The sequence below is a fragment of the Triticum aestivum genome, chromosome 3D, assembly GCF_018294505.1.
Source record: "Triticum aestivum cultivar Chinese Spring chromosome 3D, IWGSC CS RefSeq v2.1, whole genome shotgun sequence".
NCBI classification, from domain to species: Eukaryota; Viridiplantae; Streptophyta; class Magnoliopsida; order Poales; family Poaceae; genus Triticum; species Triticum aestivum.
The window spans coordinates 583,679,733-583,685,901 of NC_057802.1; positions in this window are offsets into that span (position 1 = coordinate 583,679,733).

Genomic DNA, 6,169 nt, shown 5'->3' on the forward strand with positions numbered 1-6,169 from the left:
ATCAAAGTCCTCAGCGATGATTTCAATGCTTACTATGCTGATTGGAAAGGAGCCAAGGTCAGGTTTGTTAAACTGACTGAGAGGTTCACCTCCAATGTTGCAGCCCCATCGCAACAAGAAATTCATCAGCCTGAAGCATCGGCTCAGCCAACTGAAGAACATGCCAGCACCGCTGATGACATTCAGGCTGCTGAAAAAAATGTGAGTTCCAGGGCTGATGACTGCATTCTAGCCGCTGATGAAATTGCCAGGGCATCCACTAGTGGTGCGCCTAAAGAAAATGAAAAGGTCAGGGCAACTGCATCAGTTGTGCCTGAAGAAAATCAACCACATTCCTCTGCTCCTCCTGCGCCTACTCCAACTCCAATCCTTTCATCTGCATCAGATGTGAAGAAGACCAAGGCTGCAGAGCGTGCAGCCGTGAAGAAAAGGAAAGCATCAGCTTCTTCAGATTCTCAGCACCTAAGAAGATGAAGAAATTGACAAGCTCATTTGCTAATCCAAATGATGTTGTTCCTGTTTCCTCCATGCCATCAAAGGAAATCGTCCCTTTTGATGAAGAATATGTGATCCCTAGCGGATCTGATGAAGAAAATCCTTCTGCTGCTTCGTCAGAGCAGATGGATGAAGAAATTGAAGTGGATAAAATCCCTTCAACCCCCACAGTTTCCTCGCCTATGCCTCGGTTTACTGCTGAAGAGGCTGGCGTTGAAGAAATGGAAGATGAAGATGTGGACATTGGCTGTACCACACCAGTGATGAATGATGACTTTTGGGAAAGTCAGCACCCCAACTCTCCACTCTTCACACCATTGCAACAAATTCCTCAGTCCCCAGCAACTACAGTTCAAATGGGATCTGATGAAGCTCATGAAGAAATTCCAGCCACTAGTGCTGAAGAAAATGAAAATGAAGAATTGAAGACCCAGGCTGCCACTGAAGAGGAACCAGAAATTCCTCAGCCTGAAGAACCTGAGATTGCGATTCCTGAGGTTGTAATGCAACTGACTGACACTCCTCTACCCAAGCCAAAGGATCCATTCTCAAGGAAGCAAAAATTCAAGGCTAATGATTTCTTCGGCGAGCACATATTCTTCACTGATTACAACCCCTATGACTCTGCTCGCATTAGGAAGAGGCGTTTCTGGACTGCCAGCCAGGCAAATTTTTATTCCTCAGTGTTGTTCAACAAAGACAAAGTCTTCGATCATGAGCACATTCCTCACGTGGATATGGAATCTCTGCCGTGCTTCGTGCCAGTCCTCAGTGTTCTTTACGATGCTGGACTGTTAAATTTCTGCACTGATATATGTGATTGGAATGAAGAGCTCATTCTTCAATTTTATGCAACTCTGCACATCACCGGAGACTCTGAAGATGTGAATTCATGGGTGCTGGACTGGATGTCTGAAAATACTCACTACAAGGCACCAGCTACTGAATTGCTTCGTGCTTTGCCTCTCAGTCCTCCCCTTGAAGCTGCTCATTGCGTCTACAGTGAACCTGAGCTTACAGATCACTATGTGCAAGTGCTGATGAAGCCATTGAAGCTAGGTCAGGCCCCAAGAACTAAATTCCTTGTGAAGGAATTGTTATATGTGCCTCGGACTGTCTATCGCATTCTGACGAAGACAATGAGTCCTATCAAGGGTCACGACTCGAATGAAGAAGAAGTCGTTGGCATCATGAAGAATCTGCTTTTCAATATCATTCATGGTGTTCCCATAAACTTCCATGATTTCTTCATGAGGACTCTGGCCAATGTCGCAATGTCACCGTTTGAGTTGAAGCCTTATGCTCCGTGGATTATGAGATTCATCAGAACAAGGTCTTCACTCAACTAGAAAGCTGATACACTGAACCATTGCAGCTACTTGCCCCCGATTGAAGTCCTCAAACGGACATTTTCCTCAGCTGATGAAAAGGGCAAGGCTACTGCTGTTATTGATGAAGGCATTCGTCCATTGGATGGTCAATTTCGCAAGGCTGCATCCTACTCCACCAATGATGACTCTGCCACCCATGACTCTGCCGCCAATGCAACCAAGCCAAATCCTCAAGGCACAGCTCCCAGGGTGATGACTGACCGTGAGCTTCTCCTCAGTCTTCACCAGAAGGTTGATCGCAATCACAAATCGGTCAAGCGTCAGTTTGGTTCAATTCTTCACAACATGACTGCTACCACAATGCTGTGAAGAAAAACCATTACTACCTTCATGAAACCCTCAACCGCACCTGGGCTGTTCTATCGCACATTTATAGCGCAGAAGATCTGAAGAAAATGGGTCTAAAGGAGGACTTTGACTGGTCTGCACCTCCACCGAAGAAATACAAGAAGGTAAAGGTTCCGTCCTTGGTGGCCAGCTCCTATTCTTCATCGCGTGACACCGATGAGCATGAAGACTTGGACGACACTGCGGCAGGCCCTACATCAACAAACGACCCCAACAACGCTGGCGCTCCTTCATCAACTTGATATTCTTCAGGGGCGTTAGTCCTCATTTTCGAACCTTTTGGTCATTCGATGACAAAGGGGGAGAAATTTGAGTTAGTCTTCAAGCGGGTCTATCTTTTATGGGCGTGTTTTTTTCTAAGTTACAACTCTCATTCTTCTGATGACTTTGTTGGATCGAGTTGTAAACTTAAAACTCTATGGTGGCCTGATACTTTTGCTGTTTTTCTGCATGCTTATTCCTCATTAATGTTTATGCACGCATGCTGAATTACATCAGTCACTATATTTCATCATGCATTTCAAATTCTTCATGTATTATGTCAAATGCGTGTATGAATTACAAGATATAGGGGGAGATCTCCATGATTCAACTCTTCAAGTGTGCATTGCTTCAAAAGCAAATTCCTCACTATGCACGTCTTTAGGGGGGGTTCTTCTATATCTTGCAATCAAACTCCTCAATATCAGTATTTACACTTCATATGATTATCCCGTTGAAAACTTAACCTATATTGTCATCAATCACCAAAAAGGGGGAGATTGTAAGTGCATCTAGTGCCCCTTAGTGATTTTGGTGTATTGAAGACTTATAGGTTAAGGGACTAATGTGTTTATGAGTGTACACAGGTCGATAAGTCTATGAGGAGTTTGATATTTACAGTGAAAGTCGACCCCTAAAAATGAAGTTCTTCAACTGAAGACTTTGGATTTCTGAAGACTTTCTGAAGACTTTGAAAGTGAAGAAATTGGTGTGACCTTGAAGACTTGGTATTCATTTGAGGAACATGAAGCGTGAAGACTTTTGTTTTCGTAGTTTCATTTTCTCTTTCTTGAGTCATAGGAAACACCGTACTGTAAAAGGGGGTCGAGGAAATACTAAGGAAAAATTTCCATGTGATGCTCAACTCAAAATCCTACACCTACCAATCCCTCTGAGTGAAGCCATTGGAAATCTCATACAGTTCAGTCATATTCTTCAGTGACAGAGACGAAGTTCTTCTGGTCTCTGAGGAATTTGTTCTGACTGAGGAGTTAGGAATTCGCCAGTGCGGATTGCCTACACAGTGAGGAACATGATAGCCCTGAGGAATTTGAGCCTCAAATTTCCGACCGTTGCTGTGATATGCGCCAGCTGTCCCAAAATATCTACCCACCTAACGGTCATATCATTGAAGGGCATTTATGTCTTATCATGTAGGGCTGCTCCCTAGGCTATAAATAGCCGCCCCCTACAACCACTAGTTGGTTGGCTGCTCTGAGAGAAACTGACACTTGTCATTTGAGAGCATCCCATCCTCCGAAGACTTTGAGCGAAAATCATCAAGTGAGGAAAACCCAAACCCAAACACCTACAAACCCAATGTGATTGGGCATCACTAAAGAGATTGATCCTGCGTGGATCCGACGCTTGTTACCTTTGAAGACTGTGCTTCTTCCAGACGGTTAAGCGTCATGGTCTAGAGCATCCAAGAGGAAATTGTGGATCGCCGAGTGACCGAGTTTGTGAAGGTTCAGAAGTCACGTGAAGACTTACCACGAGTGATTGGGCGAGGTCTGTGTGACCTTCGCTCAAGGGGAATACGGTGAGGACTAAGTGTCCTGGACTGCGTGTTCAGGACTGGGTGTCCGGGACTGTGTGTCCTCAGGTTTAAATACCTAGCCGCCCTAACTAGACGTACAACTGAGACAGCAGTTGGAACTGGTCTACCAAATCATTGTCTTCACCAAGCCAACTGGTTCTATTTCCTCAACTCTTTCATTTCCTCATAACTGTGTTCTGCACTTGTTCATATATGTGTTTGAAGACTTTGACTGAAGACTTTCTCAATTTCCTCAGTTCAATTTCTTCAGTCTGTTTGTCTTCATCCTGTGTTATCCTGTGTTTACGCTTTCTGTACTCTGTGCTGTCTTTATTTCATCATGATGACCATGCTTGTGTTCTGCTATGCATACTTTTGAGTACTTATTCCGCTGCAAATAGTTCTTCGCTAAGGAATTTCCTCACTGGCAAATTCCTCAGTGAAGAATTCATAAAAATCGCCTATTCACCCCCCCCCCCCCCCCCCTCTAGTCGATATAACGCACTTTCAACTACTTTGCCTGATATGCATGCAAGTCAAGAATTATGTGGATTCACATGATTCTTTGCATATATAGTACGTCTATGCATGTCTTTTTTATTATCCTTATAACAAAGAGAAAAGGTAGCTATTAAAACATATGTATATACATACAGATTACTGCATTAACAAAATAAAGAATCTGGATGTATCATGCACCACAAATATCTCATATAAACACATGATTGTTTATGTGATATACTAGATATGTATAGTATGAATAGAAAATTTAAAATTTCAACGCTCATGCAAATACATTGATTTGCAAGAATTTGTTGGTAGAGACAAGAATTTCTGTTCTAAATAATCTACGTTGCTTATAGTATACAACTTCCACTTCTTAAAATACGTATATTATTTGCTACGATATCATGTATGTATGTCTTCCTTTTGGTTTAGTATAGACAAGAATTTCTAATTCGTTGGTAGAGACAAGAATTTGTTGGTACAGACTGGAATTTGTTGGTAGAAAAGAAAGCCCGTGCATCCATGTATCTATTATTGTGTGTAGAAACAAAGTCTTTATAATTCTACGGTGCTTCAGTGGCAAAAATAAAGATGTGTGTCTCTTTTTTGGTTGAGTAAGAAGGGAAGATATATGCTACTATCAAGCACTTGACCTTTAATACCTCTTAGAAACTTAAAGGTCACGAGTACATGATACACACAGCAATTTTTGCGTTTGTAACCGTGTTTTCTACCAACATAACACATCTACCCTTATATAACATTCATAAACATCAATATTTCAACATATCTTCTATAAAGTTGAGATGGTCCGCCGACACACAACGATAGTATTTATACCATTGTGACACAATTCCACTTAAACAATCTAAACACCAAATAGTCGAAGCAATGTCAGTTCATTCGACCCTATGTACATGTGTAATAATAATAACCTATATAAACATATTCAAATTATGATTTGACATTTCTAATTTGTCAAAACGTTGTTATATCTAATGTTAATATTTCTAGCCCGTGTAGGTGCATGTGTTGTTTCAGACATTTTGCAAACAAACTTCTCTCTAAGTGGGAAGGTCTTATAATATCGAACAAGTTTACCGCTCCGGGGCCATCAAGATTAATAACGTCGAAGGAAATTAATTGAAGGTGGTTAATGGGCAGAGACTTAAACTTATGCTGTAGGTAACCCCGTTAACATTGGTTTGGACGTTATTCAAGTAATTACACCAGAGGAGTACATAAAATAGACCTTCCGGAGCACTCCAGAATCCTCAAAAGGAATAGGTACGTGATATGGCAAGCAAACCGACTTCAAAAATTCCATAAAAATACTTTCTGCCAATTTTGGAAAAAAAAATAGAAAACTAAGAAATAGCCGAGGGAGCGGGACCCACAAGACTGGGGGCACGCCCTACCACCTGGGCGTGCCCTGGTGACTTGTGGTCCCACGTGCATTTTTCGGACTCTGTTTTCTTCCCGAATACTTGTACTGCAAGATAAAAAAAGTCATTATATATAATCCTCGGTGTTTTGACCTCCGTATCACAAGTTTTCCTCCTGATTTCCTTTTGAGCTATTTTCTGCTAGGATTTGGAGGTTTAGATCAACATGTCTTCTCAATATT